Here is a 12,170-nt window from a genome sequence, read left to right on the forward strand (position 1 = left end):
CATGCATGGAGGTTAGTGTAATGAAGATATGAAACTATTTTTTAACTCTCATCGATAAGTTTTAACTTTTAAATTGAGTAATTTTTTGATATGATATTAGAACTTTATAGACTAAAAAGTATAAAGTTCGAATCTTGATCATTTCGATAAGGTGCTTATTTACACTTTAAACCTAATAAACTTTTCGTGCGGGGTGCAATAGTAGTTGTTCTAGTTGAATTTAAAACCCTTGTTTTTTAAGTTATAAGATAAACATTTGCCCATTAAGGTACTAGCCTAATTTTGCACTTAATTCTCCTTAATTAAATAATTTGTCTTAATTTTAAATTGCACTTAATTCTCCTTAATTAAATAATTTGTCTCAATTTTAAATAAAATTCTTGATAGATTATATTGACTCGTCATAAAATAAAATTAAAATGAAACTTTTAAAATAGTTTATTTTCATTTATTATTATTATTATTATTAATAGCAGAAAATAATTTACATTTCAGAAATTTTTTTAAAAACAATAGGAATTTAAACTTCTAAGAAATTTACTTCTGATGAGAAAAAAAAAACAAAAAAAAATCCTTAAGGTCTGCAATTACTGTCACCTAAGATCTTACATGGAAAACTGCATCTGCAGCAATAAATATGGATTGCAGCATCACAAAGGTGATTTGAAATATAAAGCAATATTGCTTATTTGTCTATTCAACAGAAAGGTTATGCTTTGAAATAGACAATGGCATATTGATTGTTTCTCATCTCTTTACAGTATTCTTTGTTCTATCAAGAGGGAGTATAAAGCATCCTCTTCAGCTGGCACCGAATTCTCTGTTGGATGTGTAATGGAGTTCTTAGTTCTATAACAATCTTGTTCATCACCACCAAATCCATGATTAATCAGGCTTTCCAACGAGATGGTTAAGTAGTTGATTACGAGATCCTTGGAGCTACAATGTATACCTGTGTAATGTGGACTGTAAATTGCGGAATGGCAATCTCCATCAACTACTTCACTGGGATCCAGCACTTCTTCATCTGGTAAGCATAGTCTTCTGGTATATATTTTTGGTGATGTATGGTTCCCTTCACCTATTGTATCTACAACAGCATATAGAGCACTAGTGGAAGCCTGCTCTCCAAACCCTCTGTATTGGCTCGTCACTCTTCTAGTTGTCATTCCCACCCTGCTACCCTACTTCTCTGTACAGGTCGTTTCAGAAACTGAAATTTCAGGTGAGTTGCCAACTCCTGTCAGGGGGGAAAATGCATCACCTGAATGAAAAACTAAAGCATATAATGAATTAATCATATTCACTTGTCAAAACTGGGAAACTAAAAAGCTAATATTAAATTTAATAAATTTGGTAGTCGACTGTCTGATTTAAATATGAGAATATCCTGAAATATGTAAATATAAAATTGTGCTCAGAGAAATGTTTAGATGAATAATAATTAAACAAAAACTGAAATTAACTATTAAAGAGAATTAATAAGTGTCTCACTGAAAACATTATACAATTTAATTTGTAACAATTTTTTAAAATTTTGTAATTAAGTGTGTCCAATATAAAATTAATTAAGGTCTATTTGATATTATTATTATTATTATTATTATTATTATTATTATTATTATTATTATTATCAAAAATACTATAAAAATATAGAATTTAACATGTTATTTTAATGGTTAAGAAAATAAAAATTTAATATTAAAGAAAATTAGAGTCAAGTACCACCAGATGCATAACTAAAAATATTTAACAATATTGTTTATCAAAATGATTATTTACAAAAAAACTTAAATTAGTGTTTATATGCTCCCAAATATTTTGAGAAAAAAAACTGACAATATTTTGTGTGGTATAAACATTGGAACTGCAGAGAAAGCTTATGGTAATATCCATGAAAACTCTCCTAATTGACTGCTTCTATAATATTTCCACATACCTCCGGAACATGACTGGTGAATCGACCCTCAGTACTTCATGTTTTAACAAGTGAGCCTCCATACAGAAGCAAGACTGTACAACATATTTGTATGTTCTATACCCTACAGTAGTTCTGTTGGCATGTCGACATTAACAATCAGAACATTGTCATCTTAACAGATTACTCCGGAAACTTCATATAGCACTGTATTCAAACATGCTAACATTGAATATATAGAATATGCTTTCCTGTGGGTTCTATCACCAGAGGTAAATATATGGACTCCATTATCTAGGTATATCCAACTGCAACCAGCAAACTTCTTGGCCTCCTTTCCTCTCATCTGCTTCCTTATCCTCCCCATCTCAGCCCAGTTCCCTTCTGCTGCATAAACATTAGCCAACTGCACATATCGAGCCCCATTATTTCCCTCAATCTTCAACAGGTTCTCCTCCACCTCTTTTGTCAATTCTGCATTCTTATTTAGCCTACAAGCATTCAAGAATGCCCCAAGGATTATAGCATCCTGTTGTTCTATAGGAATCTTTTTCAAGAGCGATAATGCCTTTTCTAGCTGATTAGCCCTTCCATAAAGATCAATCATACCTGCGTAGTGATCAATTTCAGGCAATATGTTATATTTATCGGTCATGGAATTAAAAAAACTTTCACCTAAATCTACCAATCCACAGTGACGGCAAGCTGATAGCAGTGCAACAAAAGTTACCGCATTTGGCCTGAGTCCTTTCTCCATCATTTCCTGAAACAGCTGGATAGCTTCATTCTCATGTCCGTGATGAGCATAGCCAGCTATCATGACATTGTAAAGGATAGAATCTCTTTCAGTAACTTGTTGGAAAACTTTTTCCGCATATGTTATACTGCCACATTTTAAATACATGTCAACCATAGCAGTGGTCATTTTCTTATCCATTCCAATTCCAATTCTGAATACATAACCATGAATTTGCTTTCCCAGACTAAGTGCAGGTTGCAATGCACAGGCACCAAGCATGCTTACAAGGATCAAACCAACGGGAACCATTAATTCCTTAGACCTAAACTCACTAAACAGTTGAAAAACAGCTTTGCATTTTAGTAATTTCATATACCCAGTAAACAAAGCCATCCAAATAATAGCATTCTTCTCTGCTAAAGAATCAAAATCCTACGTGCTTCCACCATGTTTCCTTGTCTTGAAAACCCCACAATCATAGAAGTGATTGAAAAGGAGCTTTCAATCCTATTTGCTAAATGTATTGATTCTGCATACTTCATATTCCCACACTTGCAATAAAAATCAATGAGGCCGCTTTCTATAAATGGATTTGAACTCAAACCATTCCTCAAAACACAAGCATGGATTCCTTTCCAAGCTTCAAGTTCCTTAAACCAGTACAAGCACTCAAAAGACTGGCAAAAGTATGCTCATTGCATTTCACACCATTGTGCAACATGCAAACAAATAACTTCAATGACTCCTCCTCATAATCATTTTGAGCAAAACCTGAAATCAATGTATTCCAAGAAACCGTATCATTGAACTAATTCTCTCTCCAAAACAGCCTCAAAGCTAGGTCCATTTCACCTTCTCTACAACAAGCTGCCAACATAGAATTCTTTGAAACTGTATCAGCTACTTACTCACATCCATTAAACACCTCACAGGCCGCTTGAAAACTCCCACATTTGGAATACATGTTAATCAAAGAACTCACAGCAAACCTACTTTTATCATTAGCAGTTTTAACCATATACGAATGCACCTGCCTCCCATAAGACAACATAGACAGTTTAGCAAACAGGTTAACCATAGTTGTGAGAGTAAACTCATATATTCCAATCTTGTAAAGGTCCCTTAGCATTTCAATAAACAATTCAAGCGCATAGGATTCATACCCATCAGGACTTACATAACCCGATAACATTGAATTATAAGTGACCAAATCTCTAACAGAAGCAGAGTCAAATATAACCAAATCTCTAACAGAAGCAGAGTCAAATATAACTTTTGCTTGTGACAAGGTGCGGGCTTTTATATGCCCAGAGATTATTACATTCCAAGAGAAGACGTTTCTCTCAGGCATTTCGTCGAACAGACTTTGAGCTTCTCGTGCAAGGCCATGGTTAGAGTAGAGATTAATGAGTTGATTGGAGGTGAAGATACGTAGTGTCAACCCCGTCTTTATGGACTGGACTTGACATCTGTGACCATCTTTCAGGGACCTCATTTACATCCACATATTAGAGAGAATTTTCCGCTATGAGATTCTTTCTTAATTCAAAGAAATGAAAACAACAGAGACATTTTTGCCTTGCTATGGCATACTGGCAATCATTCTAAAGTTTCAAAAGGGGAGGGAAAATTGCGAGGGAGGCTTTTAATATAGGGAAAACGATGCGTTTTGCATCCGTTGCTGTTTACCGTCCGACGGGTTTCGCTTCAACTTATGAACGGGCTTCTTTTGTGCTGTAGTTAACCGGGAGATTATTTGTCTGTAAACGACTTGTCGTAAAAAGTAGTAATATCTTATGCATATGCATGACTCCTGACTGAGTAGCTATAGCAAAAATGCTTGCAATTTTTTGAATTATTTTGAAAAATACATTATTAGTTATTTTGTTTACTTTTTAATCCCTAATTTAAATCAAGCTTTCCATCAACTATTTAAAAGAGAGACTATTTTTACAAGGATTAAATGGTTCAAATTCAAAAAATAAAGAAACTATTTAAATTTATTTTTCAAAATATAGGAACTAAATGAAATCTACACCGTTGCTTAAAATGATTGGAGAAAAAATTAAAATAGTAAACGAAATAAAAATATAAAAACTAATTAATATAATTTTGAAAATAGAAAGATCGAATAGTTGATTTCATTAAAATAGATAAACTAGTAATTTTCCAAAAAAAAATCACTTTAAAAAATTATCATTAGTCCTACCAAATAAGCATTTGACCTTTTCACCCATAACTAATGATAACATTACCAAAACATGACAGCCACAAAAAAGAAATAGAATATGAGGTTAACATTATACATAAGCCATAGCCATCATGGTACTCCAGGCTTAGAAGGTTAATGAACTTGTTCCTCAGAGCTTACATTTCTGAATTAGATACAAGATTGGGGAATCATTGCCATCATTAAAGAATCTTTCATTATCTTTTATCTTCTGAATTGAGGCCAAATGCTTGATTTTTACTGCTAAGTCAGACATGAATCTCCAAGGAAATTGGTCTGTCCAACACGTTTCTTGAGGTGAAGAAAGCCATGATACCATCCTAAGAAGCTCCCATTTCTGTTTGATTTACAACAATATGACCAGTTCAACATTTCGGCATTGTATTTGATTTACAGCAACAAAACTTTGGCAGCAGAATACACCAGCCTTGCATCATCTGCACAAAACAAATTCCATCATCAGCCCTATTGATCCTGGCAATTCTTCATAAAACCATAAAGAATCAAAGCTATTGCTTAGACCATCTAGATTGATGTAACATCTTTTATCAAATAGATGCCTGGAGAGTTGATCACAAGCTTGTTCTTAATTTTTTTTTTTTTATATATCATTTTCGGGGAGACATTCTTCCATCATTTCAAATGTTATTTGTGAACAAAACTTCATGTATCCAATTCCCTTTGTACCAAAATGTACAAACATGTGTTCTTACTCGTACCTGCAATTGTGGCCAAACTAAATGATGAAGCCTCATTGGTCTCTGCCTCAATAGCACTTTTGGCAACTGCAACACTTTGCATGATATTTAAGCCAGCTCAAAGAGAAGCAAGTGTCCCACCAACCAAGCAGTCACCAGCCCCTGTAAGCCTCACAACTGAGGATGGAAGTGCAGGAAAATGCACAGCAAAAAGATGAGAACTCCCCTGAGCCTGCATAGCACCCAAAAATTTACTTGAAGGACAGCTTGATGCTACAATATCATACAACCATCTGCTAATTCCATATTTTTTGGTTCTTTCCAAATTACTTCTCATGAAGTTTGACTCCTTAGAGCATAAGACACTCCATATGCAGCAAGAGTCACAACAACTACCTTTATACCCTTCTCTAGCAAAACCAAGATGGCAGATTTTAATATTTGGAATGAAGACTCTGTTGAACGGTTTTTGCTATTATCCTTTTCAATTGGATGAAACATGTTTCCACAAGACAAAGCATTTGCCATGACAATAAGCTCATCTTCGTTGGGTGATGCAGAAGTTACCTGTAGAATCCTTTACATCAGATATAGTTCAAAAATGAATGAACAAAGTAAATCAGGGAGTTTTCTCTGAAACAAGTTATTAAATTTTGGTTTAAAGCATCATGCATGGTTAACTTAATACTTAAATGACATATTCCATAATGTTTAATATGATTTTTCCCAATCAGATATTTTATAGCTGTTCAAACTCAAAACAGAATGTCCATGCCATACAACTTTTCTTGGAAGTTAAATCAAATATTTACCGCATAGAAAAATGAAGCACAATTTACGCTTATGAATAAATGTAATGGAAGTATATTGACGTTATCCTAAAACTACTTATCATTCACCTGATATGTACACATATTTGTACAAAATCCTCAACCCTTCTTGATTATCCAAAAGAAATGTGATACACCACAAGGTAACAGTAAAAAAGAACAATGAGCATAAAAAGAAGCTAGTAATACCGATCTCTCTAATTCTGAAAGTTGACATGATCACAATAACACTTGATTCAGAAAAAAGCAAAGGAGATAATGAAAAGAATGTCATTGAGCATTCTAAAAAAATAACACATCGTTGATTTATCATTGATTTCTGAACAATGAAAACAGAAGTGACCATATTGAAGAGCACTGTGTCTGTCAGTAATATTGGTTCAGTACAGAATACATATGCAAAAAAAAAATAATAATAATAAATAAATGTACTCACATTGTTAACAACTGTGGTGATTCTTGTGGATTTTGCAACTAAAACAGGCTCAAACCGAACTGGGATGTTATATTTTATTGCCACTGAGTAAAAAAATTCATTGGAAAATGGGAAAGAAAGGAAAAAGAAGTAGAAAGATGAAGGGAGAAATTATGAGTAGCATCAAGTTCATAAACAGCTACATCAATTATACATGCATGAGAGAGAGAGAGAGAGGGTCCAGTGATATGTTATTACCTTGACAAGCAGCTTCTAAAGCAGGAGAAATGAGATTTGCATCAACCAGCAGTACAGAAACAGAAGAAATATTGCACTTGGATTGCAGAATCCACTCAGGGGTGACGAATTTTTTTCTTGGGAATTGGGATGAGATCATAGTTAAAACAATTAGCATTCTGAAACCTAAATTTAATATTATTCTTGAAGCCCATATAAATTGGGAGTCAAATGGATCCTATATCAATGTAATTAGGGGTGAGCATTATTCGGTTTGAACCAAATAAATCGAACCGAACTGCTTTAATTCGGTAATTTAATACTGTTTATATGATAATTTGTTTAGGTTCAGTTTTGATTTTTAAAAATTTCGTTATTTCGGTTCGGTTTGGTTTTGAGGAGAAAAAATTCAGTTGAACTGAACCGAACCGAATAAAAGTTAATTAAAAGACAATATTTGCACATTCCTTTCTCATAGCTTAAAGGCAAAGCCCATTCTTAAGTACCAAGAGGTACCAGCCTCGAAACCCAACAGTCACATGTGCCTTATCTTTTTATTTAGTTTTAATCGACTTTTAATCTCAACCATTCATATTTTTAAAGAAATCTCAACCGTTCAATTCTTATACATATATATACTCTTTAAAACCCTAACTTTATCTCCACCTTATTTCTTCCTCCCTATCAAGTCTGCCGCCAGTCACCTCTCCCACCATTCTCTCCTTATTTCTTCTCTAACCAGTGCCACTCATCTCCCTTAATTTCTCTTATCCTCTTGTTTTTCTCTACGCCATTAATTTTTCTTCCCCTTCATTTCTTCTCTGCCCGACGCCCACCTCTCCTTCTCTTCTCTTTTTGTTCTGGTCTCAACTTTGCATGTGCTTTTTTAGAGCCCAACACCGTTGCCTAAAGAGCCACAACATCTGCACAATAGATCTACACTGTAGTGTTCTTCGCAGATCTAGCAATGTTCTTCCATTTATTTGTTATTTTATTTTGTTCAATTTGTAATGTTTCTTTTATTATTGATTTGGATGATTGTGATATTGAGTTTATATTAATGGAAATTTGTGTTTCGGATAGTTATTTGGAATTGATTTGGGTGGTCACTCTACATATTGAAGGAAGAAATACAGATGTAAAAGAATTGAATATTTAAATCGAACTGAACCGATTTTTATCGTTTTGATTCAGTTCGGCTGTATGTATAAATAGGTTCGGTTCGGTTTTTACTTTTATATAAAATTCGGTTTTCGGTTTTTTCAGTTCGGCTAGGTTTTGAACCAAACCGACCGAATGCTCACTCCTAAATGTAATCTATTCAAAATAAACTTACAACTGCCTCTACATTTGCAACATCAGCCACCAACTCTCCACACATGTCAAAAATGTTCATATGACAGCAGTTCTGACATCTTGGTGTTTTTGAATGCCTATTCCACCAATAATTTACCAACCTCTTCATTGATGTGCTATTCGATTGCCAAGAAAACAATAAAAAATAAAAATAAAAACTTCCAAGTAAAGGACCACATTTCCTCTCGAAATGCTATGAATTCCCATGATTCAAAACTCTAATCCAAGTTGACATGCATAGAAAGAGGGCTTTTCCTCCCTCAAAAGCATAAAAATAGTAAAAGTAATCTACTTGAGGACACTCTGTTTTCCTATATAAAAACTCCTAAATAAACCAGATATCCATGAGAAACCAACAATTATGTAAATTGCAATACTACATCCCACAACAACCTACTTGTGCAACAGTCCTGGGGAGATACCAACAATTATGTAAATTGCAATATTGCATCCCACAACAACCTACTTGTTCAACAATCTAAAAGCAGAAAATTCACCAGTTTTGTATTATATTCCAAATTATCTATTCATCAAGCTGGCCCTCCCCATCTCTTTTGGAAACTAGTGCATGTTAAAGTCCTCTCTAACTTCACCTCCCAAGGAAGATAATTCTCCAAATGAGAGATTAAAAAAAAAAAAAGAGTAAATTTGCAAATGCCTTTTTGAGATTTTTCAGCACCTTCAATCCCAACTCATACATACCATTTTACCTAACTATTTAACTCTAAATGATTTTGAGGCAGACTCCATATTCCTCAGTGTTCCATTGTCATGAGCAATTTCAGTAAGAAATATACCCGAGGAAAGGAGTCAATCATGGTTAAAATGAAGATGCCAGAAATTGATCATGTAAGACTAATTAAAATCATTCAGCTTGTTAGGACTCCAATGACAAGATAACAGGTTCATCCTAGTAGGCAATTCATAACAAGAATTGATGCGTTATTGTTAGATTCCTATGGTGTTTTAAAATGGCAAACCAAGTAAGATTTGGAAATAAAACATACAGGGCAATTGTGTGTGCATTAGGAACAAAGAATAAAATATATTGCTATGAATAAGCTTACGTTCCACACATTATTTAGGTTCCATACATCACATAGTTGAACCTTTTGTGGATAAGCCAGAAGAATTTCAGTACTCCAAAACATGTTCCCTATAACAAGGAATAAAAAGAAATTCTCAGTTTCAGAAATATCAACTACTATCTAAATCTGATATGCTATAGTAGTAGTAAACTTTAAGCACATGATATACAAATTTATGTAGAACACTCCCATGCACAAATGAAACTTACATGCAGTCATATACAAGTAACATGGAGTTGTGGGGGTAGTAATAAACTTTAAGCACAAGATAAACAAGTTTATGGATGACACTCATGTACAAATGAAACTTAGTTGCAATTGTATACAAGTAACAAGGAGACTTGGGTAGTTGAGGCAGGAATCTATAAAATCACCGGAACAAAGTAATGAAATGATTCAAACCCAAATACATAATCATAGAATAACAACAAATACATAACAACAGTGGGACAGCAAGTTCAATTGTAATAAACATTAAGATTCTAAGGTATTTAGCAAAAACAGATCATAGGCAGAAACTGATGTGAAAGTGTCTCAACTTCAAAAGGCTGGAATTTTTGTTTGTACCAACAATCAATTTCAGATAATGTAGCAAAGTTAATGTGATCTGTGCAAAAATACAAGGCTTGATTGTATAACTATGTAGGACATGACTCCAAAAAAAAAAAAAAATGTAAAGTTCTCATAGTTGAAAAGGGGGGAAAAGTAAAGAAAATCACCAGCCATGTCAATGCCCACAGCACTAATCAGGTAAGGCTTAGTTCCAAGCTGCAAAACGCACTCGGCAATATTCCTGGCTACACCTCCCAGTGCATATTGTACCTGAATTCAATTAATCCCTTCATGTAAGGACCAGCAAAAGAAATCTTTTATACACTATTTCACACATTTTACTTACTTTGGAGCACTCACAAATTACTTTTACTTAAAAATACAACCCAAATTAACCTTAACTCAGATGCAATGAGTTTCCACATTGTTCACATCACAGCATATAATTTCAAGTTACAAATAATAGAAAGTAAGCACCACTAGTAAGTACTGGCCAACACATTATTCTGTAAATAATAACAGTTCCTATCAGGGTTTGATACGTTTTCCATAGTGAAGGGAAAACAAAACAAAATCCCAAAATGCACATAACTTTCATAAGGATTACAAGGAGTAACAGATGATTCCATTTTACTAATCAACCAAAAACAAAGTAAAATATATAGCCAATTTAACAAATTAAAGAAAACCCAACCAATTCAATCTAAAAAAAGGTTTTGAGAAGACACGTATACATACCTTGCCAGGAGTGGTGGTTCTAGGACTCCGATGGATTGAAAGGGGGGCATGAATAGCCAATACCATGCCTCCTATAACTATTCGTCTGCTTCCTCTTGCTTTGCTTGCCCACCTTTTACTAAAACCTTAGTTCATCAACAACAACAACAACAAAAGACGTGCACCTAGTGTCACACAGTACAAAATAATTCAAGAAAAGTGAAAAACAATGTCAGTTAGATAATCAAACCAGGTAGAGAGCAAGATTGTTAATTTCAAGTGGTAGCAAAAGGTGACGAGAAACACAATCCAATCTCCTCAGCACACTGTTCTCCATTTTCTCAATCCAATCTCCCCCCAAGTAACTGATGTGGGTATACAAAATTAAGAACATTGAAAAACAAAAAAGAAAAAAATATAAAAAGAAGGAAGAAAGGAATACACCTCGGCCCTTTAGCTGTAACGGGTTGGTGTCTCGCGCTCAGCCCAAGAATCTCATTTCCAGTTGCTAGTTCCTCCTGAAACACAACCAAACAGGCCAACCTTCATTTTAAGGGACGCTGCTCTTGGGCCAGATGCAACTTCCGTGCAGATGAATTGGATTGAAAATTTGGGTTACTCTTGCAGAATTGAAGCAGAATGTACTCTTGGTCATAGTTATCTGAGTGATCAGATTCGTCAACAGTTGGTTCATTAAAAAAAAATAATTAAATATACATTAATTACAAATTAAATTTATTAATTAATTAAATAACTTTAATCAACTAAATTTTAATTTTAAAATTAATATTTTAAAATTTATTAGAATATATTTAAATATTCTTAATAATATTATTCAAATTTACATGAAAAATATTAAAAATATTTAAATTTTAAATATTTTTATTCTCAACATTTATAGTTGATATATAAAATAAAATTATTGTTATAATTGAATAATTTTCTTAATATTTGTGAAATATTAATTATATATTAAAAATAAAATAAACTTATATTTTAACAAATTTCTTGCATTACTACAAATTAACAATAATAGCTAAAAATATCTTATTCATTGTCTAGATATAAATTTAAAATTTTAATTATTAAAATATCAATATGACTGATATTTTAAAAAATTTTAAATTAAAAATTTTTAAATTGATCGAGTTAATGGGTAACTAGGTTAACGGGTCACTTGTTTAATTACCGGGTCATTTAGATTTTTTGGGTTAACTTTTTATCTAATTTAATGATAAAATTGATCGATTTTATATTCAGATCACTGGTTCACTAGGTCAACCTATTAAATCAGTTTGAATTTAATAACAATGCTTTTGAACCATAAACATCAATGAATTGGTTTTATTTATTTATTTTAAATTAATTAATACATTTTATAATATTTAAA

The 12,170-nt window shown here is 33.0% G+C and overlaps 1 pseudogene; it reads right to left on the bottom strand.

Moving 5' to 3' along the window:
* Positions 1 to 1,886: 1,886 nt before the first annotated feature.
* On the bottom strand, positions 1,887 to 11,216 carry LOC110634129 (putative pentatricopeptide repeat-containing protein At3g18840; annotated as a pseudogene).
* Between the last annotated feature and the right edge of the window lie 954 nt (positions 11,217 to 12,170).

This window comes from Hevea brasiliensis, unplaced genomic scaffold, assembly GCF_030052815.1.
Source record: "Hevea brasiliensis isolate MT/VB/25A 57/8 unplaced genomic scaffold, ASM3005281v1 Scaf327, whole genome shotgun sequence".
Taxonomy (NCBI): Eukaryota; Viridiplantae; Streptophyta; class Magnoliopsida; order Malpighiales; family Euphorbiaceae; genus Hevea; species Hevea brasiliensis.